General features: G+C 34.9%; 12 non-coding genes across 12 annotated transcripts; all 12 read right to left on the reverse strand.

Moving 5' to 3' along the window:
* Positions 1-1,242: 1,242 nt before the first annotated feature.
* On the reverse strand, positions 1,243-1,314 carry TRNAQ-CUG (transfer RNA glutamine (anticodon CUG)). The gene has a single exon. It is a non-coding gene; the product is annotated as a tRNA-Gln (tRNA).
* A 2,190-nt stretch (positions 1,315-3,504) lies between these two features.
* Positions 3,505-3,576, reverse strand: TRNAQ-CUG (transfer RNA glutamine (anticodon CUG)). The gene has a single exon. It is a non-coding gene; the product is annotated as a tRNA-Gln (tRNA).
* Positions 3,577-5,094: 1,518 nt separating this feature from the next.
* TRNAQ-CUG (transfer RNA glutamine (anticodon CUG)) lies at positions 5,095-5,166 on the reverse strand. Its single transcript has one exon. It is a non-coding gene; the product is annotated as a tRNA-Gln (tRNA).
* Positions 5,167-6,684: 1,518 nt separating this feature from the next.
* On the reverse strand, positions 6,685-6,756 carry TRNAQ-CUG (transfer RNA glutamine (anticodon CUG)). Its single transcript has one exon. It is a non-coding gene; the product is annotated as a tRNA-Gln (tRNA).
* A 1,523-nt stretch (positions 6,757-8,279) lies between these two features.
* On the reverse strand, positions 8,280-8,351 carry TRNAQ-CUG (transfer RNA glutamine (anticodon CUG)). The gene has a single exon. It is a non-coding gene; the product is annotated as a tRNA-Gln (tRNA).
* A 1,523-nt stretch (positions 8,352-9,874) lies between these two features.
* TRNAQ-CUG (transfer RNA glutamine (anticodon CUG)) lies at positions 9,875-9,946 on the reverse strand. Its single transcript has one exon. It is a non-coding gene; the product is annotated as a tRNA-Gln (tRNA).
* A 3,118-nt stretch (positions 9,947-13,064) lies between these two features.
* TRNAQ-CUG (transfer RNA glutamine (anticodon CUG)) lies at positions 13,065-13,136 on the reverse strand. The gene has a single exon. It is a non-coding gene; the product is annotated as a tRNA-Gln (tRNA).
* Positions 13,137-14,659: 1,523 nt separating this feature from the next.
* TRNAQ-CUG (transfer RNA glutamine (anticodon CUG)) lies at positions 14,660-14,731 on the reverse strand. Its single transcript has one exon. It is a non-coding gene; the product is annotated as a tRNA-Gln (tRNA).
* A 1,523-nt stretch (positions 14,732-16,254) lies between these two features.
* On the reverse strand, positions 16,255-16,326 carry TRNAQ-CUG (transfer RNA glutamine (anticodon CUG)). Its single transcript has one exon. It is a non-coding gene; the product is annotated as a tRNA-Gln (tRNA).
* A 1,531-nt stretch (positions 16,327-17,857) lies between these two features.
* TRNAQ-CUG (transfer RNA glutamine (anticodon CUG)) lies at positions 17,858-17,929 on the reverse strand. The gene has a single exon. It is a non-coding gene; the product is annotated as a tRNA-Gln (tRNA).
* A 3,112-nt stretch (positions 17,930-21,041) lies between these two features.
* Positions 21,042-21,113, reverse strand: TRNAQ-CUG (transfer RNA glutamine (anticodon CUG)). The gene has a single exon. It is a non-coding gene; the product is annotated as a tRNA-Gln (tRNA).
* A 4,695-nt stretch (positions 21,114-25,808) lies between these two features.
* On the reverse strand, positions 25,809-25,880 carry TRNAQ-CUG (transfer RNA glutamine (anticodon CUG)). Its single transcript has one exon. It is a non-coding gene; the product is annotated as a tRNA-Gln (tRNA).
* Between the last annotated feature and the right edge of the window lie 1,100 nt (positions 25,881-26,980).

Consider the following 26,980-nt stretch of genomic DNA (forward strand, 5'->3'; position numbering starts at 1 on the left):
TGACTATGTCAATTTCCATTTGATTTTTTTGCTTCGAATACCTTCCGTAATAAAATTCAAGTCAACTAGAAGCTTAGAAAGACACTTTAAAGTCTCTTAGTGACTTCTAGTTCCTTTTGTCACCTACAAAAAAGCCACAAGAACATACTCAACTGATGGACTAAACAATTGTTTTTAAATTGCCAAAAAATTCCTCAATAAAACATTATAGATAATTTTGGAAAAAACAAGAGAAAAGAAAATTCAGGAAAATAAGCTGGCGTTTCCTAAAGCCATTTTGATTTGAAATCATCATCAGATTTTCCCACCCGAATTAAAAATCATGGGAACATTTCCACAAGTCATAGAATATAGTTGCTTGGTGTAACATACAAGATAAGAATTTTGTTTCCGTTAGTCAATTTTATAGGATTCCAATGGATTTCAAGTCCATCGCTTTAACAACTCAGCCACAACTTCTGAGATACCTTCAAAATTTCAGGCCTCACTAAAATTTAAAAATCTGATGTGAAGTCATCTTAACTTGAAACCTTGTACCGCTCAAGCCTTTCAACAGTTTAAAAGGCAGATTTAGTGTGAGTTGGCTCTGAAAACTTACTAAAGAATACACCAAAAAAGCTCAAAAGAAGAAAAATATTCATTTCTATGTAAACATAAAATAAAATTAGTCTTCGTATTTTCAGTCGTTTTGAGCATCTTTTAACTGCATAAAGTTTCCAAAACGGTAAAGTGACTATGTCAATTTCCATTTGATTTTTTTGCTTCGAATACCTTCCGTAATAAAATTCAAGTCAACTAGAAGCTTAGAAAGACACTTTAAAGTCTCTTAGTGACTTCTAGTTCCTTTTGTCACCTACAAAAAAGCCACAAGAACATACTCAACTGATGGACTAAACAATTGTTTTTAAATTGCCAAAAAATTCCTCAATAAAACATTATAGATAATTTTGGAAAAAACAAGAGAAAAGAAAATTCAGGAAAATAAGCTGGCGTTTCCTAAAGCCATTTTGATTTGAAATCATCATCAGATTTTCCCACCCGAATTAAAAATCATGGGAACATTTACACAAGTCATAGTATATAGTTGCTTGGTGTAACATACAAGATAAGAATTTTGTTTACTGAAGTCAATTTTATAGGATTCCATGGATTCTTGCACCATTCAAATCAAGTTTCAAAGTTTCAAGTTTCATTCTAAAAGTTGAACATAGTAGAAATTATAATGCTAAAGATAAAACTTACAGGTTCCACTGAGATTTGAACTCAGATCGCTGGATTCAGAGTCCAGAGTGCTAACCATTACACCATGGAACCACACATGTAGCTTACTACTCTAGATTTTCTTGTGGTGAAAATGGAGAAGGGAACACATTAAGGAAATCATGCATGATGGTGAAACTGGCTTTAAAGCTGCAGTACAAATCTACATTTAATACACCATCATAAATTAATATCTCCTCCACTTTTAATCTACAAGTGTGCCTAGAATTCCACAGTATCACAATCAGGACAGTTTTAAAATTGTTTATGAAAACTGTGCCAGCTCTGTTACCAGGAAAAAAGGAGAGGAAAATAATTGCAAAACTTAAACTGCTAGAAAGCTGCTCATCCAGAAGTTGCTAAAGATTTTTCACTGTGTGGTAAAAGATTCCACCCGAGAGATAATATAAGTAGAATCGGTGCAAAGCAAAGCACATGTTCCAATCTATCAACTATACCTGACATTTGTGGCAACTAGATGAGAGATGGAGAAGCACCTCTTACCTGATCGCACGTGGTCGCATCTTTTGATTAGCAGTGTGATTCACATGTGATGATGGGCCAGGCCAGTTAATCAAAATAAGATCTTTAGATGCCCGCAGGTTGGTTCTCCAAATCCAGTCCAGAGATATGAAACAACTTTTTGGGGGATAAACTAAGGAAGGTGTGCATTGATCTACTCAGATAATCATCAAAAAACCTACTTGGAAATTGACATAGTTGGCAATGATTGAATGCGCAGGGAGATCCCAATGGATTTCAAGTCCATCGCTTTAACAACTCAGCCACAACTTCTGAGATACCTTCAAAATTTCAGGCCTCACTAAAATTTAAAAATCTGATGTGAAGTCATCTTAACTTGAAACCTTGTACCGCTCAAGCCTTTCAACAGTTTAAAAGGCAGATTTAGTGTGAGTTGGCTCTGAAAACTTACTAAAGAATACACCAAAAAAGCTCAAAAGAAGAAAAATATTCATTTCTATGTAAACATAAAATAAAATTAGTCTTCGTATTTTCAGTCGTTTTGAGCATCTTTTAACTGCATAAAGTTTCCAAAACGGTAAAGTGACTATGTCAATTTCCATTTGATTTTTTTGCTTCGAATACCTTCCGTAATAAAATTCAAGTCAACTAGAAGCTTAGAAAGACACTTTAATGTCTCTTAGTGACTTCTAGTTCCTTTTGTCACCTACAAAAAAGCCACAAGAACATACTCAACTGATGGACTAAACAATTGTTTTTAAATTGCCAAAAAATTCCTCAATAAAACATTATAGATAATTTTGGAAAAAACAAGAGAAAAGAAAATTCAGGAAAATAAGCTGGCGTTTCCTAAAGCCATTTTGATTTGAAATCATCATCAGATTTTCCCACCCGAATTAAAAATCATGGGAACATTTACACAAGTCATAGTATATAGTTGCTTGGTGTAACATACAAGATAAGAATTTTGTTTCCTGAGGTCAATTTTATAGGATTCCAATGGATTTCAAGTCCATCGCTTTAACAACTCAGCCACAACTTTTGAGATACCTTCAAAATTTCAGGCCTCACTAAAATTTAAAAATCTGATGTGAAGTCATCTTAACTTGAAACCTTGTACCGCTCAAGCCTTTCAACAGTTTAAAAGGCAGATTTAGTGTGAGTTGGCTCTGAAAACTTACTAAAGAATACACCAAAAAAGCTCAAAAGAAGAAAAATATTCATTTCTATGTAAACATAAAATAAAATTAGTCTTCGTATTTTCAGTCGTTTTGAGCATCTTTTAACTGCATAAAGTTTCCAAAACGGTAAAGTGACTATGTCAATTTCCATTTGATTTTTTTGCTTCGAATACCTTCCGTAATAAAATTCAAGTCAACTAGAAGCTTAGAAAGACACTTTAAAGTCTCTTAGTGACTTCTAGTTCCTTTTGTCACCTACAAAAAAGCCACAAGAACATACTCAACTGATGGACTAAACAATTGTTTTTAAATTGCCAAAAAATTCCTCAATAAAACATTATAGATAATTTTGGAAAAAACAAGAGAAAAGAAAATTCAGGAAAATAAATCATGGGAACATTTACACAAGTCATAGTATATAGTTGCTTGGTGTAACATACAAGATAAGAATTTTGTTTCCTGAAGTCAATTTTATAGGATTCCATGGATTCTTGCACCATTCAAATCAAGTTTCAAAGTTTCAAGTTTAATTCTAAAAGTTAAACATAGTAGAAATTATAATGCTAAAGATGAAACTTACTGGTTCCACTGAGATTTGAACTCAGATCGCTGGATTCAGAGTCCAGAGTGCTAACCATTACACCATGGAACCACACATGTAGCTGACTGCTCTAGATTTTCTTGTGGTGAAAATGGAGAAGGGAACACATTAAGGAAATCATGCATGATGGTGAAACTGGCTTTAAAGCTGCAGTACAAATCTACATTTAATACACCATCATAAATTAATATCTCCTCCACTTTTAATCTACAAGTGTGCCTAGAATTCCACAGTATCACAATCAGGACAGTTTTAAAATTGTTTATGAAAACTGTGCCAGCTCTGTTACCAGGAAAAAGGAGAGGAAAATAATTGCAAAACTTAAACTGCTAGAAAGCTGCTCATCCAGAAGTTGCTAAAGATTTTTCACTGTGTGGTAAAAGATTCCACCCGAGAGATAATATAAGTAGAATCGGTGCAAAGCACATGTTCCAATCTATCAACCATGCCTGACATTTGTGGCAACTAGATGAGAGATGGAGAAGCACCTCTTACCTGATCGCATGAGGTCTCATCTTTTGATTAGCAGTGTGATTCACATGTGATGATGGGCCAGGCCAGTTAATCAAAACAAGATCTTTAGATGTCCGCAGGTTGGTTCTCCAAATCCAGTCCAGAGATATGAAACAACTTTTTGGGGGATAAACTAAGGAAGGTGTGCATTGATCTACTCAGATAATCATCAAAAAACCTACTTGGAAATTGACATAGTTGGCAATGATTGAATGCGCAGGGAGATCCCAATGGATTTCAAGTCCATCGCTTTAACAACTCAGCCACAACTTCTGAGATACCTTCAAAATTTCAGGCCTCACTAAAATTTAAAAATCTGATGTGAAGTCATCTTAACTTGAAACCTTGTACCGCTCAAGCCTTTCAACAGTTTAAAAGGCAGATTTAGTGTGAGTTGGCTCTGAAAACTTACTAAAGAATACACCAAAAAAGCTCAAAAGAAGAAAAATATTCATTTCTATGTAAACATAAAATAAAATTAGTCTTCGTATTTTCAGTCGTTTTGAGCATCTTTTAACTGCATAAAGTTTCCAAAACGGTAAAGTGACTATGTCAATTTCCATTTGATTTTTTTGCTTCGAATACCTTCCGTAATAAAATTCAAGTCAACTAGAAGCTTAGAAAGACACTTTAAAGTCTCTTAGTGACTTCTAGTTCCTTTTGTCACCTACAAAAAAGCCACAAGAACATACTCAACTGATGGACTAAACAATTGTTTTTAAATTGCCAAAAAATTCCTCAATAAAACATTATAGATAATTTTGGAAAAAACAAGAGAAAAGAAAATTCAGGAAAATAAGCTGGCATTTCCTAAAGCCATTTTGATTTGAAATCATCATCAGATTTTCCCACCCGAATTAAAAATCATGGGAACATTTACACAAGTCATAGTATATAGTTGCTTGGTGTAACATACAAGATAAGAATTTTGTTTCCTGAAGTCAATTTTATAGGATTCCATGGATTCTTGCACCATTCAAATCAAGTTTCAAAGTTTCAAGTTTAATTCTAAAAGTTAAACATAGTAGAAATTATAATGCTAAAGATGAAACTTACTGGTTCCACTGAGATTTGAACTCAGATCGCTGGATTCAGAGTCCAGAGTGCTAACCATTACACCATGGAACCACACATGTAGCTGACTGCTCTAGATTTTCTTGTGGTGAAAATGGAGAAGGGAACACATTAAGGAAATCATGCATGATGGTGAAACTGGCTTTAAAGCTGCAGTACAAATCTACATTTAATACACCATCATAAATTAATATCTCCTCCACTTTTAATCTACAAGTGTGCCTAGAATTCCACAGTATCACAATCAGGACAGTTTTAAAATTGTTTATGAAAACTGTGCCAGCTCTGTTACCAGGAAAAAGGAGAGGAAAATAATTGCAAAACTTAAACTGCTAGAAAGCTGCTCATCCAGAAGTTGCTAAAGATTTTTCACTGTGTGGTAAAAGATTCCACCCGAGAGATAATATAAGTAGAATCGGTGCAAAGCACATGTTCCAATCTATCAACCATGCCTGACATTTGTGGCAACTAGATGAGAGATGGAGAAGCACCTCTTACCTGATCGCATGAGGTCTCATCTTTTGATTAGCAGTGTGATTCACATGTGATGATGGGCCAGGCCAGTTAATCAAAACAAGATCTTTAGATGTCCGCAGGTTGGTTCTCCAAATCCAGTCCAGAGATATGAAACAACTTTTTGGGGGATAAACTAAGGAAGGTGTGCATTGATCTACTCAGATAATCATCAAAAAACCTACTTGGAAATTGACATAGTTGGCAATGATTGAATGCGCAGGGAGATCCCAATGGATTTCAAGTCCATCGCTTTAACAACTCAGCCACAACTTCTGAGATACCTTCAAAATTTCAGGCCTCACTAAAATTTAAAAATCTGATGTGAAGTCATCTTAACTTGAAACCTTGTACCGCTCAAGCCTTTCAACAGTTTAAAAGGCAGATTTAGTGTGAGTTGGCTCTGAAAACTTACTAAAGAATACACCAAAAAAGCTCAAAAGAAGAAAAATATTCATTTCTATGTAAACATAAAATAAAATTAGTCTTCGTATTTTCAGTCGTTTTGAGCATCTTTTAACTGCATAAAGTTTCCAAAACGGTAAAGTGACTATGTCAATTTCCATTTGATTTTTTTGCTTCGAATACCTTCCGTAATAAAATTCAAGTCAACTAGAAGCTTAGAAAGACACTTTAAAGTCTCTTAGTGACTTCTAGTTCCTTTTGTCACCTACAAAAAAGCCACAAGAACATACTCAACTGATGGACTAAACAATTGTTTTTAAATTGCCAAAAAATTCCTCAATAAAACATTATAGATAATTTTGGAAAAAACAAGAGAAAAGAAAATTCAGGAAAATAAGCTGGCGTTTCCTAAAGCCATTTTGATTTGAAATCATCATCAGATTTTCCCACCCGAATTAAAAATCATGGGAACATTTACACAAGTCATAGTATATAGTTGCTTGGTGTAACATACAAGATAAGAATTTTGTTTCCTGAAGTCAATTTTATAGGATTCCATGGATTCTTGCACCATTCAAATCAAGTTTCAAAGTTTCAAGTTTCATTCTAAAAGTTGAACATAGTAGAAATTATAATACTAAAGATGAAACTTACAGGTTCCACTGAGATTTGAACTCAGATCGCTGGATTCAGATTCCAGAGTGCTAACCATTACACCATGGAACCACACATGTAGCTGACTACTCTAGATTTTCTTGTGGTGAAAATGGAGAAGGGAACACATTAAGGAAATCATGCATGATGGTGAAACTGGCTTTAAAGCTGCAGCACAAATCTACATTTAATACACCATCATAAATTAATATCTCCTCCACTTTTAATCTACAAGTGTGCCTAGAATTCCACAGTATCACAATCAGGACAGTTTTAAAATTGTTTATGAAAACTGTGCCAGCTCTGTTACCAGGAAAAAGGAGAGGAAAATAATTGCAAAACTTAAACTGCTAGAAAGCTGCTCATCCAGAAGTTGCTAAAGATTTTTCACTGTGTGGTAAAAGATTCCACCCGAGAGATAATATAAGTAGAATCGGTGCAAAGCAAAGCACATGTTCCAATCTATCAACCATACCTGACATTTGTGGCAACTAGATGAGAGATGGAGAAGCACCTCTTACCTGATCGCACGAGGTCACATCTTTTGATTAGCAGTGTGATTCACATGTGATGATGGGCCAGGCCAGTTAATCAAAATAAGATCTTTAGATGTCCGCAGGTTGGTTCTCCAAATCCAGTCCAGAGATATGAAACAACTTTTTGGGGTATAAACTAAGGAAGGTGTGCATTGATCTACTCAGATAATCATCAAAAAACCTACTTGGAAATTGACATAGTTGGCAATGATTGAATGCGCAGGGAGATCCCAATGGATTTCAAGTCCATCGCTTTAACAACTCAGCCACAACTTCTGAGATACCTTCAAAATTTCAGGCCTCACTAAAATTTAAAAATCTGATGTGAAGTCATCTTAACTTGAAACCTTGTACCGCTCAAGCCTTTCAACAGTTTAAAAGGCAGATTTAGTGTGAGTTGACTCTGAAAACTTACTAAAGAATACACCAAAAAAGCTCAAAAGAAGAAAAATATTCATTTCTATGTAAACATAAAATAAAATTAGTCTTCGTATTTTCAGTCGTTTTGAGCATCTTTTAACTGCATAAAGTTTCCAAAACGGTAAAGTGACTATGTCAATTTCCATTTGATTTTTTTGCTTCGAATACCTTCCGTAATAAAATTCAAGTCAACTAGAAGCTTAGAAAGACACTTTAAAGTCTCTTAGTGACTTCTAGTTCCTTTTGTCACCTACAAATAAGCCACAAGAACATACTCAACTGATGGACTAAACAATTGTTTTTAAATTGCCAAAAAATTCCTCAATAAAACATTATAGATAATTTTGGAAAAAACAAGAGAAAAGAAAATTCAGGAAAATAAGCTGGCGTTTCCTAAAGCCATTTTGATTTGAAATCATCATCAGATTTTCCCACCCAAATTAAAAATCATGGGAACATTTACACAAGTCATAGTATATAGTTGCTTGGTGTAACATACAAGATAAGAATTTTGTTTCCTGAAGTCAATTTTATAGGATTCCATGGATTCTTGCACCATTCAAATCAAGTTTCAAAGTTTCAAGTTTAATTCTAAAAGTTAAACATAGTAGAAATTATAATGCTAAAGATGAAACTTACTGGTTCCACTGAGATTTGAACTCAGATCGCTGGATTCAGAGTCCAGAGTGCTAACCATTACACCATGGAACCACACATGTAGCTGACTGCTCTAGATTTTCTTGTGGTGAAAATGGAGAAGGGAACACATTAAGGAAATCATGCATGATGGTGAAACTGGCTTTAAAGCTGCAGTACAAATCTACATTTAATACACCATCATAAATTAATATCTCCTCCACTTTTAATCTACAAGTGTGCCTAGAATTCCACAGTATCACAATCAGGACAGTTTTAAAATTGTTTATGAAAACTGTGCCAGCTCTGTTACCAGGAAAAAGGAGAGGAAAATAATTGCAAAACTTAAACTGCTAGAAAGCTGCTCATCCAGAAGTTGCTAAAGATTTTTCACTGTGTGGTAAAAGATTCCACCCGAGAGATAATATAAGTAGAATCGGTGCAAAGCAAAGCACATGTTCCAATCTATCAACCATGCCTGACATTTGTGGCAACTAGATGAGAGATGGAGAAGCACCTCTTACCTGATCGCATGAGGTCTCATCTTTTGATTAGCAGTGTGATTCACATGTGATGATGGGCCAGGCCAGTTAATCAAAACAAGATCTTTAGATGTCCGCAGGTTGGTTCTCCAAATCCAGTCCAGAGATATGAAACAACTTTTTGGGGGATAAACTAAGGAAGGTGTGCATTGATCTACTCAGATAATCATCAAAAAACCTACTTGGAAATTGACATAGTTGGCAATGATTGAATGCGCAGGGAGATCCCAATGGATTTCAAGTCCATCGCTTTAACAACTCAGCCACAACTTCTGAGATACCTTCAAAATTTCAGGCCTCACTAAAATTTAAAAATCTGATGTGAAGTCATCTTAACTTGAAACCTTGTACCGCTCAAGCCTTTCAACAGTTTAAAAGGCAGATTTAGTGTGAGTTGGCTCTGAAAACTTACTAAAGAATACACCAAAAAAGCTCAAAAGAAGAAAAATATTCATTTCTATGTAAACATAAAATAAAATTAGTCTTCGTATTTTCAGTCGTTTTGAGCATCTTTTAACTGCATAAAGTTTCCAAAACGGTAAAGTGACTATGTCAATTTCCATTTGATTTTTTTGCTTCGAATACCTTCCGTAATAAAATTCAAGTCAACTAGAAGCTTAGAAAGACACTTTAAAGTCTCTTAGTGACTTCTAGTTCCTTTTGTCACCTACAAAAAAGCCACAAGAACATACTCAACTGATGGACTAAACAATTGTTTTTAAATTGCCAAAAAATTCCTCAATAAAACATTATAGATAATTTTGGAAAAAACAAGAGAAAAGAAAATTCAGGAAAATAAGCTGGCATTTCCTAAAGCCATTTTGATTTGAAATCATCATCAGATTTTCCCACCCGAATTAAAAATCATGGGAACATTTACACAAGTCATAGTATATAGTTGCTTGGTGTAACATACAAGATAAGAATTTTGTTTCCTGAAGTCAATTTTATAGGATTCCATGGATTCTTGCACCATTCAAATCAAGTTTCAAAGTTTCAAGTTTAATTCTAAAAGTTAAACATAGTAGAAATTATAATGCTAAAGATGAAACTTACTGGTTCCACTGAGATTTGAACTCAGATCGCTGGATTCAGAGTCCAGAGTGCTAACCATTACACCATGGAACCACACATGTAGCTGACTGCTCTAGATTTTCTTGTGGTGAAAATGGAGAAGGGAACACATTAAGGAAATCATGCATGATGGTGAAACTGGCTTTAAAGCTGCAGTACAAATCTACATTTAATACACCATCATAAATTAATATCTCCTCCACTTTTAATCTACAAGTGTGCCTAGAATTCCACAGTATCACAATCAGGACAGTTTTAAAATTGTTTATGAAAACTGTGCCAGCTCTGTTACCAGGAAAAAGGAGAGGAAAATAATTGCAAAACTTAAACTGCTAGAAAGCTGCTCATCCAGAAGTTGCTAAAGATTTTTCACTGTGTGGTAAAAGATTCCACCCGAGAGATAATATAAGTAGAATCGGTGCAAAGCACATGTTCCAATCTATCAACCATGCCTGACATTTGTGGCAACTAGATGAGAGATGGAGAAGCACCTCTTACCTGATCGCATGAGGTCTCATCTTTTGATTAGCAGTGTGATTCACATGTGATGATGGGCCAGGCCAGTTAATCAAAACAAGATCTTTAGATGTCCGCAGGTTGGTTCTCCAAATCCAGTCCAGAGATATGAAACAACTTTTTGGGGGATAAACTAAGGAAGGTGTGCATTGATCTACTCAGATAATCATCAAAAAACCTACTTGGAAATTGACATAGTTGGCAATGATTGAATGCGCAGGGAGATCCCAATGGATTTCAAGTCCATCGCTTTAACAACTCAGCCACAACTTCTGAGATACCTTCAAAATTTCAGGCCTCACTAAAATTTAAAAATCTGATGTGAAGTCATCTTAACTTGAAACCTTGTACCGCTCAAGCCTTTCAACAGTTTAAAAGGCAGATTTAGTGTGAGTTGGCTCTGAAAACTTACTAAAGAATACACCAAAAAAGCTCAAAAGAAGAAAAATATTCATTTCTATGTAAACATAAAATAAAATTAGTCTTCGTATTTTCAGTCGTTTTGAGCATCTTTTAACTGCATAAAGTTTCCAAAACGGTAAAGTGACTATGTCAATTTCCATTTGATTTTTTTGCTTCGAATACCTTCCGTAATAAAATTCAAGTCAACTAGAAGCTTAGAAAGACACTTTAAAGTCTCTTAGTGACTTCTAGTTCCTTTTGTCACCTACAAAAAAGCCACAAGAACATACTCAACTGATGGACTAAACAATTGTTTTTAAATTGCCAAAAAATTCCTCAATAAAACATTATAGATAATTTTGGAAAAAACAAGAGAAAAGAAAATTCAGGAAAATAAGCTGGCGTTTCCTAAAGCCATTTTGATTTGAAATCATCATCAGATTTTCCCACCCGAATTAAAAATCATGGGAACATTTACACAAGTCATAGTATATAGTTGCTTGGTGTAACATACAAGATAAGAATTTTGTTTCCTGAAGTCAATTTTATAGGATTCCATGGATTCTTGCACCATTCAAATCAAGTTTCAAAGTTTCAAGTTTCATTCTAAAAGTTGAACATAGTAGAAATTATAATACTAAAGATGAAACTTACAGGTTCCACTGAGATTTGAACTCAGATCGCTGGATTCAGATTCAGATTCCATTCAGATTCCATTACACCATGGAACCACACATGTAGCTGACTACTCTAGATTTTCTTGTGGTGAAAATGGAGAAGGGAACACATTAAGGAAATCATGCATGATGGTGAAACTGGCTTTAAAGCTGCAGCACAAATCTACATTTAATACACCATCATAAATTAATATCTCCTCCACTTTTAATCTACAAGTGTGCCTAGAATTCCACAGTATCACAATCAGGACAGTTTTAAAATTGTTTATGAAAACTGTGCCAGCTCTGTTACCAGGAAAAAGGAGAGGAAAATAATTGCAAAACTTAAACTGCTAGAAAGCTGCTCATCCAGAAGTTGCTAAAGATTTTTCACTGTGTGGTAAAAGATTCCACCCGAGAGATAATATAAGTAGAATCGGTGCAAAGCAAAGCACATGTTCCAATCTATCAACCATACCTGACATTTGTGGCAACTAGATGAGAGATGGAGAAGCACCTCTTACCTGATCGCACGAGGTCGCATCTTTTGATTAGCAGTGTGATTCACATGTGATGATGGGCCAGGCCAGTTAATCAAAATAAGATCTTTAGATGTCCGCAGGTTGGTTCTCCAAATCCAGTCCAGAGATATGAAACAACTTTTTGGGGTATAAACTAAGGAAGGTGTGCATTGATCTACTCAGATAATCATCAAAAAACCTACTTGGAAATTGACATAGTTGGCAATGATTGAATGCGCAGGGAGATCCCAATGGATTTCAAGTCCATCGCTTTAACAACTCAGCCACAACTTCTGAGATACCTTCAAAATTTCAGGCCTCACTAAAATTTAAAAATCTGATGTGAAGTCATCTTAACTTGAAACCTTGTACCGCTCAAGCCTTTCAACAGTTTAAAAGGCAGATTTAGTGTGAGTTGACTCTGAAAACTTACTAAAGAATACACCAAAAAAGCTCAAAAGAAGAAAAATATTCATTTCTATGTAAACATAAAATAAAATTAGTCTTCGTATTTTCAGTCGTTTTGAGCATCTTTTAACTGCATAAAGTTTCCAAAACGGTAAAGTGACTATGTCAATTTCCATTTGATTTTTTTGCTTCGAATACCTTCCGTAATAAAATTCAAGTCAACTAGAAGCTTAGAAAGACACTTTAAAGTCTCTTAGTGACTTCTAGTTCCTTTTGTCACCTACAAATAAGCCACAAGAACATACTCAACTGATGGACTAAACAATTGTTTTTAAATTGCCAAAAAATTCCTCAATAAAACATTATAGATAATTTTGGAAAAAACAAGAGAAAAGAAAATTCAGGAAAATAAGCTGGCGTTTCCTAAAGCCATTTTGATTTGAAATCATCATCAGATTTTCCCACCCAAATTAAAAATCATGGGAACATTTACACAAGTCATAGTATATAGTTGCTTGGTGTAACATACAAGATAAGAATTTTGTTTCCTGAAGTCAATTTTATAGGATTCCATGGATTCTTGCACCATTCAAATCAAGTTTCAAAGTTTCAAGTTTAATTCTAAAAGTTAAACATAGTAGAAATTATAATGCTAAAGATGAAACTTACTGGTTCCACTGAGATTTGAACTCAGATCGCTGGATTCAGAGTCCAGAGTGCTAACCATTACACCATGGAACCACACATGTAGCTGACTGCTCTAGATTTTCTTGTGGTGAAAATGGAGAAGGGAACACATTAAGGAAATCATGCATGATGGTGAAACTGGCTTTAAAGCTGCAGTACAAATCTACATTTAATACACCATCATAAATTAATATCTCCTCCACTTTTAATCTACAAGTGTGCCTAGAATTCCACAGTATCACAATCAGGACAGTTTTAAAATTGTTTATGAAAACTGTGCCAGCTCTGTTACCAGGAAAAAGGAGAGGAAAATAATTGCAAAACTTAAACTGCTAGAAAGCTGCTCATCCAGAAGTTGCTAAAGATTTTTCACTGTGTGGTAAAAGATTCCACCCGAGAGATAATATAAGTAGAATCGGTGCAAAGCAAAGCACATGTTCCAATCTATCAACCATGCCTGACATTTGTGGCAACTAGATGAGAGATGGAGAAGCACCTCTTACCTGATCGCATGAGGTCTCATCTTTTGATTAGCAGTGTGATTCACATGTGATGATGGGCCAGGCCAGTTAATCAAAACAAGATCTTTAGATGTCCGCAGGTTGGTTCTCCAAATCCAGTCCAGAGATATGAAACAACTTTTTGGGGTATAAACTAAGGAAGGTGTGCATTGATCTACTCAGATAATCATCAAAAAACCTACTTGGAAATTGACATAGTTGGCAATGATTGAATGCGCAGGGAGATCCCAATGGATTTCAAGTCCATCGCTTTAACAACTCAGCCACAACTTCTGAGATACCTTCAAAATTTCAGGCCTCACTAAAATTTAAAAATCTAATGTGAAGTCATCTTAACTTGAAACCTTGTACCGCTCAAGCCTTTCAACAGTTTAAAAGGCAGATTTAGTGTGAGTTGACTCTGAAAACTTACTAAAGAATACACCAAAAAAGCTCAAAAGAAGAAAAATATTCATTTCTATGTAAACATAAAATAAAATTAGTCTTCGTATTTTCAGTCGTTTTGAGCATCTTTTAACTGCATAAAGTTTCCAAAACGGTAAAGTGACTATGTCAATTTCCATTTGATTTTTTTGCTTCGAATACCTTCCGTAATAAAATTCAAGTCAACTAGAAGCTTAGAAAGACACTTTAAAGTCTCTTAGTGACTTCTAGTTCCTTTTGTCACCTACAAAAAAGCCACAAGAACATACTCAACTGATGGACTAAACAATTGTTTTTAAATTGCCAAAAAATTCCTCAATAAAACATTATAGATAATTTTGGAAAAAACAAGAGAAAAGAAAATTCAGGAAAATAAGCTGGCGTTTCCTAAAGCCATTTTGATTTGAAATCATCATCAGATTTTCCCACCCGAATTAAAAATCATGGGAACATTTACACAAGTCATAGTATATAGTTGCTTGGTGTAACATACAAGATAAGAATTTTGTTTCCTGAAGTCAATTTTATAGGATTCCATGGATTCTTGCACCATTCAAATCAAGTTTCAAAGTTTCAAGTTTCATTCTAAAAGTTGAACATAGTAGAAATTATAATGCTAAAGATGAAACTTACAGGTTCCACTGAGATTTGAACTCAGATCGCTGGATTCAGAGTCCAGAGTGCTAACCATTACACCATGAAACCACACATGTAGCTTACTACTCTAGATTTTCTTGTGGTGAAAATGGAGAAGGGAACACATTAAGGAAATCATGCATGATGGTGAAACTGGCTTTAATGCTGCAGTACAAATCTACATTTAATACACCATCATAAATTAATATCTCCTCCACTTTTAATCTACAAGTGTGCCTAGAATTCCACAGTATCACAATCAGGACAGTTTTAAAATTGTTTATGAAAACTGTGCCAGCTCTGTTACCAGGAAAAAGGAGAGGAAAATAATTGCAAAACTTAAACTGCTAGAAAGCTACTCATCCAGAAGTTGCTAAAGATTTTTCACTGTGTGGTAAAAGATTCCACCCCAGAGATAATATAAGTAGAATCGGTGCAAAGCAAAGCACATGTTCCAATCTATCAACCATACCTGACATTTGTGGCAACTAGATGAGAGATGGAGAAGCACCTCTTACCTGATCGTACGAGGTCTCATCTTTTGATTAGCAGTGTGATTCACATGTGATGATGGGCCAGGCCAGTTAATCAAAATAAGATCTTTAGATGCCCGCAGGTTGGTTCTCCAAATCCAGTCCAGAGATATGAAACAACTTTTTGAGGGATAAACTAAGGAAGGTGTGCATTGATCTACTCAGATAATCATCAAAAAACCTACTTGGAAATTGACATAGTTGGCAATGATTGAATGCGCAGGGAGATCCCAATGGATTTCAAGTCCATCGCTTTAACAACTCAGCCACAACTTCTGAGATACCTTCAAAATTTCAGGCCTCACTAAAATTTAAAAATCTGATGTGAAGTCATCTTAACTTGAAACCTTGTACCGCTCAAGCCTTTCAACAGTTTAAAAGGCAGATTTGGTGTGAGTTGGCTCTGAAAACTTACTAAAGAATACACCAAAAAAGCTCAAAAGAAGAAAAATATTCATTTCTATGTAAACATAAAATAAAATTAGTCTTCGTATTTTCAGTCGTTTTGAGCATCTTTTAACTGCATAAAGTTTCCAAAACGGTAAAGTGACTATGTCAATTTCCATTTGATTTTTTTGCTTCGAATACCTTCCGTAATAAAATTCAAGTCAACTAGAAGCTTAGAAAGACACTTTAAAGTCTCTTAGTGACTTCTAGTTCCTTTTGTCACCTACAAATAAGCCACAAGAACATACTCAACTGATGGACTAAACAATTGTTTTTAAATTGCCAAAAAATTCCTCAATAAAACATTATAGATAATTTTGGAAAAAACAAGAGAAAAGAAAATTCAGGAAAATAAGCTGACGTTTTCTAAAGCCATTTTGATTTGAAATCATCATCAGATTTTCCCACCCGAATTAAAAATCATGGGAACATTTACACAAGTCATAGAATATAGTTGCTTGGTGTAACATACAAGATAAGAATTTTGTTTCCTGAAGTCAATTTTATAGGATTCCATGGATTCTTGCACCATTCAAATCAAGTTTCAAAGTTTCAAGTTTCATTCTAAAAGTTGAACATAGTAGAAATTATAATACTAAAGATGAAACTTACAGGTTCCACTGAGATTTGAACTCAGATCGCTGGATTCAGAGTCCAGAGTGCTAACCATTACACCATGGAACCACACATGTAGCTTACTACTCTAGATTTTCTTGTGGTGAAAATGGAGAAGGGAACACATTAAGGAAATCATGCATGATGGTGAAACTGGCTTTAATGCTGCAGTACAAATCTACATTTAATACACCATCATAAATTAATATCTCCTCCACTTTTAATCTACAAGTGTGCCTAGAATTCCACAGTATCACAATCAGGACAGTTTTAAAATTGTTTATGAAAACTGTGCCAGCTCTGTTACCAGGAAAAAGGAGAGGAAAATAATTGCAAAACTTAAACTGCTAGAAAGCTGCTCATCCAGAAGTTGCTAAAGATTTTTCACTGTGTGGTAAAAGATTCCACCCCAGAGATAATATAAGTAGAATCGGTGCAAAGCAAAGCACATGTTCCAATCTATCAACTATACCTGACATTTGTGGCAACTAGATGAGAGATGGAGAAGCACCTCTTACCTGATCGCACGAGGTCGCATCTTTTGATTAGCAGTGTGATTCACATGTGATGATGGGCCAGGCCAGTTAATCAAAATAAGATCTTTAGATGTCCGCAGGTTGGTTCTCCAAATCCAGTCCAGAGATATGAAACAACTTTTTGGGGGATAAACTAAGGAAGGTGTGCATTGATCTACTCAGATAATCATCAAAAAACCTACTTGGAAATTGACATAGTTGGCAATGATTGAATGCGCAGGGAGATCCCAATGGATTTCAAGTCCATCGCTTTAACAACTCAGCCACAACTTCTGAGATACCTTCAAAATTTCAGGCCTCACTAAAATGTAAAAATCTGATGTGAAGTCATCTTAACTTGAAACCTTGTACCGCTCAAGCCTTTCAACAGTTTAAAAGGCAGATTTAGTGTGAGTTGGCTCTGAAAACTTACTAAAGAATACACCGAAAAAGCTCAAAAGAAGAAAAATATTCATTTCTATGTAAACATAAAATAAAATTAGTCTTCGTATTTTCAGTCGTTTTGAGCATCTTTTAACTGCATAAAGTTTCCAAAACGGTAAAGTGACTATGTCAATTTCCATTTGATTTTTTTGCTTCGAATACCTTCCGTAATAAAATTCAAGTCAACTAGAAGCTTAGAAAGACACTTTAAAGTCTCTTAGTGACTTCTAGTTCCTTTTGTCACCTACAAAAAAGCCACAAGAACATACTCAACTGATGGACTAATCAATTGTTTTTAAATTGCCAAAAAATTCCTCAATAAAACATTATAGATAATTTTGGAAAAAACAAGAGAAAAGAAAATTCAGGAAAATAAGCTGGCGTTTCCTAAAGCCATTTTGATTTGAAATCATCATCAGATTTTCCCACCCGAATTAAAAATCATGGGAACATTTACACAAGTCATAGTATATAGTTGCTTGGTGTAACATACAAGATAAGAATTTTGTTTCCTGAAGTCAATTTTATAGGATTGCATGGATTCTTGCACCATTCAAATCAAGTTTCAAGTTTTCAAGTTTCAAGTTTCATTCTAAAAGTTAAACATAGTAAAAAATTATAATGCTAAAGATGAAACTTACTGGCTCCACTGAGATTTGAACTCAGATCGCTGGATTCAGAGTCCAGAGTGCTAACCATTACACCATGGAACCACACATGTAGCTGACTACTCTAGATTTTCTTGTGGTGAAAATGGAGAAGGGAACACATTAAGGAAATCATGCATGATGGTGAAACTGGCTTTAAAGCTGCAGTACAAATCTACATTTAATACACCATCATAAATTAATATCTCCTCCACTTTTAATCTACAAGTGTGCCTAGAATTCCACAGTATCACAATCAGGACAGTTTTAAAATTGTTTATGAAAACTGTGCCAGCTCTGTTACCAGGAAAAAGGAGAGGAAAATAATTGCAAAACTTAAACTGCTAGAAAGCTGCTCATCCAGAAGTTGCTAAAGATTTTTCACTGTGTGGTAAAAGATTCCACCCGAGAGATAATATAAGTAGAATTGGTGCAAAGCAAAGCACATGTTCCAATCTATCAACCATACCTGACATTTGTGGCAACTAGATGAGAGATGGAGAAGCACCTCTTACCTGATCGTACGAGGTCTCATCTTTTGATTAGCAGTGTGATTCACATGTGATGATGGGCCAGGCCAGTTAATCAAAATAAGATCTTTAGATGCCCGCAGGTTGGTTCTCCAAATCCAGTCCAGAGATATGAAACAACTTTTTGGGGGATAAACTAAGGAAGGTGTGCATTGATCTACTCAGATAATCATCAAAAAACCTACTTGGAAATTGACATAGTTGGCAATGATTGAATGCGCAGGGAGATCCCAATGGATTTCAAGTCCATCGCTTTAACAACTCAGCCACAACTTCTGAGATACCTTCAAAATTTCAGGCCTCACTAAAATTTAAAAATCTGATGTGAAGTCATCTTAACTTGAAACCTTGTACCGCTCAAGCCTTTCAACAGTTTAAAAGGCAGATTTAGTGTGAATTGGCTCTGAAAACTTACTAAAGAATACACCAAAAAAGCTCAAAAGAAGAAAAATATTCATTTCTATGTAAACATAAAATAAAATTAGTCTTCGTATTTTCAGTCGTTTTGAGCATCTTTTAACTGCATAAAGTTTCCAAAACGGTAAAGTGACTATGTCAATTTCCATTTGATTTTTTTGCTTCGAATACCTTCCGTAATAAAATTCAAGTCAACTAGAAGCTTAGAAAGACACTTTAAAGTCTCTTAGTGACTTCTAGTTCCTTTTGTCACCTACAAATAAGCCACAAGAACATACTCAACTGATGGACTAAACAATTGTTTTTAAATTGCCAAAAAATTCCTCAATAAAACATTATAGATAATTTTGGAAAAAACAAGAGAAAAGAAAATTCAGGAAAATAAGCTGACGTTTTCTAAAGCCATTTTGATTTGAAATCATCATCAGATTTTCCCACCCGAATTAAAAATCATGGGAACATTTACACAAGTCATAGAATTTAGTTGCTTGGTGTAACATACAAGATAAGAATTTTGTTTCCTGAAGTCAATTTTATAGGATTCCATGGATTCTTGCACCATTCAAATCAAGTTTCAAGTTTTCAAGTTTCATTCTAAAAGTTGAACATAGTAGAAATTATAATGCTAAAGATGAAACTTACAGGTTCCACTGAGATTTGAACTCAGATCGCTGGATTCACAGTGCTAACCATTACACCATGGAACCACACATGTAGCTTACTACTCTAGATTTTCTTGTGGTGAAAATGGAGAAGGGAACACATTAAGGAAATCATGCATGATGGTGAAACTGGCTTTAAAGCTGCAGTACAAATCTACATTTAATACACCATCATAAATTAATATCTCCTCCACTTTTAATCTACAAGTGTGCCTAGAATTCCACAGTATCACAATCAGGACAGTTTTAAAATTGTTTATGAAAACTGTGCCAGCTCTGTTACCAGGAAAAAAGGAGAGGAAAGTAATTGCAAAACTTAAACTGCTAGAAAGCTGCTCATCCAGAAGTTGCTAAAGATTTTTCACTGTGTGGTAAAAGATTCCACCCGAGAGATAATATAAGTAGAATCGGTGCAAAGCAAAGCACATGTTCCAATCTATCAACTATACCTGACATTTGTGGCAACTAGATGAGAGATGGAGAAGCACCTCTTACCTGATCGCACGAGGTCGCATCTTTTGATTAGCAGTGTGATTCACATGTGATGATGGGCCAGGCCAGTTAATCAAAATAAGATCTTTAGATGTCCGCAGGTTGGTTCTCCAAATCCAGTCCAGAGATATGAAACAACTTTTTGGGGGATAAACTAAGGAAGGTGTGCATTGATCTACTCAGATAATCATCAAAAAACCTACTTGGAAATTGACATAGTTGGCAATGATTGAATGCGCAGGGAGATCCCAATGGATTTCAAGTCCATCGCTTTAACAACTCAGCCACAACTTCTGAGATACCTTCAAAATTTCAGGCCTCACTAAAATTTAAAAATCTGATGTGAAGTCATCTTAACTTGAAACCTTGTACCGCTCAAGCCTTTCAACAGTTTAAAAGGCAGATTTAGTGTGAGTTGGCTCTGAAAACTTACTAAAGAATACACCAAAAAAGCTCAAAAGAAGAAAAATATTCATTTCTATGTAAACATAAAATAAAATTAGTCTTCGTATTTTCAGTCGTTTTGAGCATCTTTTAACTGCATAAAGTTTCCAAAATGGTAAAGTGACTATGTCAATTTCCATTTGATTTTTTTGCTTCGAATACCTTCCGTAATAAAATTCAAGTCAACTAGAAGCTTAGAAAGACACTTTAAAGTCTCTTAGTGACTTCTAGTTCCTTTTGTCACCTACAAAAAAGCCACAAGAACATACTCAACTGATGGACTAAACAATTGTTTTTAAATTGCCAAAAAATTCCTCAATAAAACATTATAGATAATTTTGGAAAAAACAAGAGAAAAGAAAATTCAGGAAAATAAGCTGGCGTTTCCTAAAGCCATTTTGATTTGAAATCATCATCAGATTTTCCCACCCGAATTAAAAATCATGGGAACATTTACACAAGTCATAGAATATAGTTGCTTGGTGTAACATACAAGATAAGAATTTTGTTTCCTGAAGTCAATTTTATAGGATTCCATGGATTCTTGCACCATTCAAATCAAGTTTCAAGTTTTCAAGTTTCATTCTAAAAGTTGAACATAGAAAAAATTATAATGCGAAAGATGAAACTTACAGGTTCCACTGAGATTTGAACTCAGATCGCTGGACTCAGAGTCCAGAGTGCTAACCATTACACCATGGAACCTCACATGTAGCTGAATACTCTAGATTTTCTTGTGGTGAAAATGGAGAAGGGAACACATTAAGGAAATCATGCATGATGGTGAAACTGGCTTTAAAGTGCAGTACAAATCTACATTTAATACACCATCATAAATTAATATCTCCTCCACTTTTAATCTACAAGTGTGCCTAGAATTCCACAGTATCACAATCAGGACAGTTTTAAAATTGTTTATGAAAACTGTACCAGCTCTGAAACCAGGAAAAAGGAGAGGAAAATAATTGCAAAACTTAAACTGCTAGAAAGCTGCTCATCCAGAAGTTGCTAAAGATTTTTCACTGTGTGGTAAAAGATTCCACCCGAGAGATAATATAAGTAGAATTGGTGCAAAGCAAAACACATGTTCCAATCTATCAACCATACCTGACATTTGTGGCAACTAGATGAGAGATGGAGAAGCACCTCTTACCTGATCGCACGAGGTCTCATCTTTTGATTAGCAGTGTGATTCACATGTGATGATGGGCCAGGCCAGTTAATCAAAATAAGATCTTTAGATGCCCGCAGGTTGGTTCTCCAAATCCAGTCCAGAGATATGAAACAACTTTTTGGGGGATAAACTAAGGAAGGTGTGCATTGATCTACTCAGATAATCATCAAAAAACCTACTTGGAAATTGACATAGTTGGCAATGATTGAATGCGCAGGGAGATCCCAATGGATTTCAAGTCCATCGCTTTAACAACTCAGCCACAACTTCTGAGATACCTTCAAAATTTCAGGTCTCACTAAAATTTAAAAATCTGATGTGAAGTCATCTTAACTTGAAACCTTGTACCGCTCAAGCCTTTCAACAGTTTAAAAGGCAGATTTAGTGTGAGTTGGCTCTGAAAACTTACTAAAGAATACACCAAAAAAGCTCAAATGAAGAAAAATATTCATTTCTATGTAAACATAAAATAAAATTAGTCTTCGTATTTTCAGTCGTTTTGAGCATCTTTTAACTGCATAAAGTTTCCAAAACGGTAAAGTGACTATGTCAATTTCCATTTGATTTTTTTGCTTCGAATACCTTCCGTAATAAAATTCAAGTCAACTAGAAGCTTAGAAAGACACTTTAAAGTCTCTTAGTGACTTCTAGTTCCTTTTGTCACCTACAAAAAAGCCACAAGAACATACTCAACTGATGGACTAAACAATTGTTTTTAAATTGCCAAAAAATTCCTCAATAAAACATTATAGATAATTTTGGAAAAAACAAGAGAAAAGAAAATTCAGGAAAATAAGCTGGCGTTTCCTAAAGCCATTTTGATTTGAAATCATCATCAGATTTTCCCACCCGAATTAAAAATCATGGGAACATTTACACAAGTCATAGAATATAGTTGCTTGGTGTAACATACAAGATAAGAATTTTGTTTCCTGAAGTCAATTTTATAGGATTCCATGGATTCTTGCACCATTCAAATCAAGTTTCAAGTTTTCAAGTTTCATTCTAAAAGTTGAACATAGAAAAAATTATAATGCGAAAGATGAAACTTACAGGTTCCACTGAGATTTGAACTCAGATCGCTGGACTCAGAGTCCAGAGTGCTAACCATTACACCATGGAAACTCACATGTAGCTGAATACTCTAGATTTTCTTGTGGTGAAAATGGAGAAGGGAACACATTAAGGAAATCATGCATGATGGTGAAACTGGCTTTAAAGTGCAGTACAAATCTACATTTAATACACCATCATAAATTAATATCTCCTCCACTTTTAATCTACAAGTGTGCCTAGAATTCCACAGTATCACAATCAGGACAGTTTTAAAATTGTTTATGAAAACTGTACCAGCTCTGAAACCAGGAAAAAGGAGAGGAAAATAATTGCAAAACTTAAACTGCTAGAAAGCTGCTCATCCAGAAGTTGCTAAAGATTTTTCACTGTGTGGTAAAAGATTCCACCCGAGAGATAATATAAGTAGAATTGGTGCAAAGCAAAACACATGTTCCAATCTATCAACCATACCTGACATTTGTGGCAACTAGATGAGAGATGGAGAAGCACCTCTTACCTGATCGCACGAGGTCTCATCTTTTGATTAGCAGTGTGATTCACATGTGATGATGGGCCAGGCCAGTTAATCAAAATAAGATCTTTAGATGCCCGCAGGTTGGTTCTCCAAATCCAGTCCAGAGATATGAAACAACTTTTTGGGGGATAAACTAAGGAAGGTGTGCATTGATCTACTCAGATAATCATCAAAAAACCTACTTGGAAATTGACATAGTTGGCAATGATTGAATGCGCAGGGAGATCCCAATGGATTTCAAGTCCATCGCTTTAACAACTCAGCCACAACTTCTGAGATACCTTCAAAATTTCAGGTCTCACTAAAATTTAAAAATCTGATGTGAAGTCATCTTAACTTGAAACCTTGTACCGCTCAAGCCTTTCAACAGTTTAAAAGGCAGATTTAGTGTGAGTTGGCTCTGAAAACTTACTAAAGAATACACCAAAAAAGCTCAAATGAAGAAAAATATTCATTTCTATGTAAACATAAAATAAAATTAGTCTTCGTATTTTCAGTCGTTTTGAGCATCTTTTAACTGCATAAAGTTTCCAAAACGGTAAAGTGACTATGTCAATTTCCATTTGATTTTTTTGCTTCGAATACCTTCCGTAATAAAATTCAAGTCAACTAGAAGCTTAGAAAGACACTTTAAAGTCTCTTAGTGACTTCTAGTTCCTTTTGTCACCTACAAAAAAGCCACAAGAACATACTCAACTGATGGACTAAACAATTGTTTTTAAATTGCCAAAAAATTCCTCAATAAAACATTATAGATAATTTTGGAAAAAACAAGAGAAAAGAAAATTCAGGAAAATAAGCTGGCGTTTCCTAAAGCCATTTTGATTTGAAATCATCATCAGATTTTCCAACCCGAATTAAAAATCATGGGAACATTTACACAAGTCATAGAATATAGTTGCTTGGTGTAACATACAAGATAAGAATTTTGTTTCCTGAAGTCAATTTTATAGGATTCCATGGATTCTTGCACCATTCAAATCAAGTTTCAAGTTTTCAAGTTTCATTCTAAAAGTTGAACATAGTAGAAATTATAATGCTAAAGATGAAACTTACAGGTTCCACTGAACTCAGATCGCTGGATTCAGAGTCCAGAGTGCTAACCATTACACCATGGAACCACACATGTAGCTGACTACTCTAGATTTTCTTGTGGTGAAAATGGAGAAGGGAACACATTAAGGAAATCATGCATGATTGTGAAACTGGCTTTAAAGTGCAGTACAAATCTACATTTAATACACCATCATAAATTAATATCTCCTCCACTTTTAACCTACAAGTGTGCCTAGAATTCCACAGTATCACAATCAGGACAGTTTTAAAATTGTTTATGAAAACTGTACCAGCTCTGAAACAAGGAAAAAGGAGAGGAAAATAATTGCAAAACTTAAACTGCTAGAAAGCTGCTCATCCAGAAGTTGCTAAAGATTTTTCACTGTGTGGTAAAAGATTCCACCCGAGAGATAATATAAGTAGAATTGGTGCAAAGCAAAGCACATGTTCCAATCTATCAACCATACCTGACATTTGTGGCAACCAGATGAGAGATGGAGAAGCACCTCTTACCTGATCGCACGAGGTCGCATCTTTTGATTAGCAGTGTGATTCACATGTGATGATGGGCCAGGCCAGTTAATCAAAATAAGATCTTTAGATGCCCGCAGGTTGGTTCTTCAAATCCAGCCCAGAGATATGAAACAACTTTTTGGGGGATAAACTAAGGAAGGTGTGCATTGATCTACTCAGATAATCATCAAAAAACCTACTTGGAAATTGACATAGTTGGCAATGATTGAATGCGCAGGGAGATCCCAATGGATTTCAAGTCCATCGCTTTAACAACTCAGCCACAACTTCTGAGATACCTTCAAAATTTCAGGCCTCACTAAAATTTAAAAATCTGATGTGAAGTCATCTTAACTTGAAACCTTGTACCGCTCAAGCCTTTCAACAGTTTAAAAGGCAGATTTAGTGTGAGTTGGCTCTGAAAACTTACTAAAGAATACACCAAAAAAGCTCAAAAGAAGAAAAATATTCATTTCTATGTAAACATAAAATAAAATTAGTCTTCGTATTTTCAGTCGTTTTGAGCATCTTTTAACTGCATAAAGTTTCCAAAACGGTAAAGTGACTATGTCAATTTCCATTTGATTTTTTTGCTTCGAATACCTTCCGTAATAAAATTCAAGTCAACTAGAAGCTTAGAAAGACACTTTAAAGTCTCTTAGTGACTTCTAGTTCCTTTTGTCACCTACAAAAAAGCCACAAGAACATACTCAAATGATGGACTAAACAATTGTTTTTAAATTGCCAAAAAATTCCTCAATAAAACATTATAGATAATTTTGGAAAAAACAAGAGAAAAGAAAATTCAGGAAAATAAGCTGGCGTTTGTTAAAGCCATTTTGATTTGAAATCATCATCAGATTTTCCCACCCGAATTAAAAATCAAGGGAACATTTACACAAGTCATAGAATATAGTTGCTTGGTGTAACATACAAGATAAGAATTTTGTTTCCTGAAGTCAATTTTATAGGATTCCATGGATTCTTGCACCACTCAAATCAAGTTTCAAGTTTCATTCTAAAAGTTGAACATAGTAGAAATTATAATGCTAAAGATGAAACTTACAGGTTCCACTGAGATTTGAACTCAGATCGCTGGATTCAGAGTCCAGAGTGCTAACCATTACACCATGGAACCACACATGTAGCTGACTACTCTAGATTTTCTTGTGGTGAAAATGGAGAAGGGAACACATTAAGGAAATCATGCATGATTGTGAAACTGGCTTTAAAGTGCAGTACAAATCTACATTTAATACACCATCATAAATTAATATCTCCTCCACTTTTAATCTACAAGTGTGCCTAGAATTCCACAGTATCACAATCAGGACAGTTTTAAAATTGTTTATGAAAACTGTGCCAGCTCTGTTACCAGGAAAAAGGAGAGGAAAATAATTGCAAAACTTAAACTGCTAGAAAGCTGCTCATCCAGAAGTTGCTAAAGATTTTTCACTGTGTGGTAAAAGATTCCACCCGAGAGATAATATAAGTAGAATCGGTGCAAAGCAAAGCACATGTTCCAATCTATCAACCATACCTGACATTTGTGGCAACTAGATGAGAGATGGAGAAGCACCTCTTACCTGATCGTACGAGGTCTCATCTTTTGATTAGCAGTGTGATTCACATGTGATGATGGGCCAGGCCAGTTAATCAAAATAAGATCTTTAGATGCCCGCAGGTTGGTTCTCCAAATCCAGTCCAGAGATATGAAACAACTTTTTGGTGGATAAACTAAGGAAGGTGTGCATTGATCTACTCAGATAATCATCAAAAAACCTACTTGGAAATTGACATAGTTGGCAATGATTGAATGCGCAGGGAGATCCCAATGGATTTCAAGTCCATCGCTTTAACAACTCAGCCACAACTTCTGAGATACCTTCAAAATTTCAGGCCTCACTAAAATTTAAAAATCTGATGTGAAGTCATCTTAACTTGAAACCTTGTACCGCTCAAGCCTTTCAACAGTTTAAAAGGCAGATTTAGTGTGAGTTGGCTCTGAAAACTTACTAAAGAATACACCAAAAAAGCTCAAAAGAAGAAAAATATTCATTTCTATGTAAACATAAAATAAAATTAGTCTTCGTATTTTCAGTCGTTTTGAGCATCTTTTAACTGCATAAAGTTTCCAAAACGGTAAAGTGACTATGTCAATTTCCATTTGATTTTTTTGCTTCGAATACCTTCCATAATACAATTCAAGTCAACTAGAAGCTTAGAAAGACACTTTAA

This window comes from Dendrobates tinctorius, unplaced genomic scaffold, assembly GCF_039654945.1.
Source record: "Dendrobates tinctorius isolate UK_male_01 unplaced genomic scaffold, ASM3965494v1 ptg000047l, whole genome shotgun sequence".
Classification (NCBI taxonomy): domain Eukaryota; kingdom Metazoa; phylum Chordata; class Amphibia; order Anura; family Dendrobatidae; genus Dendrobates; species Dendrobates tinctorius.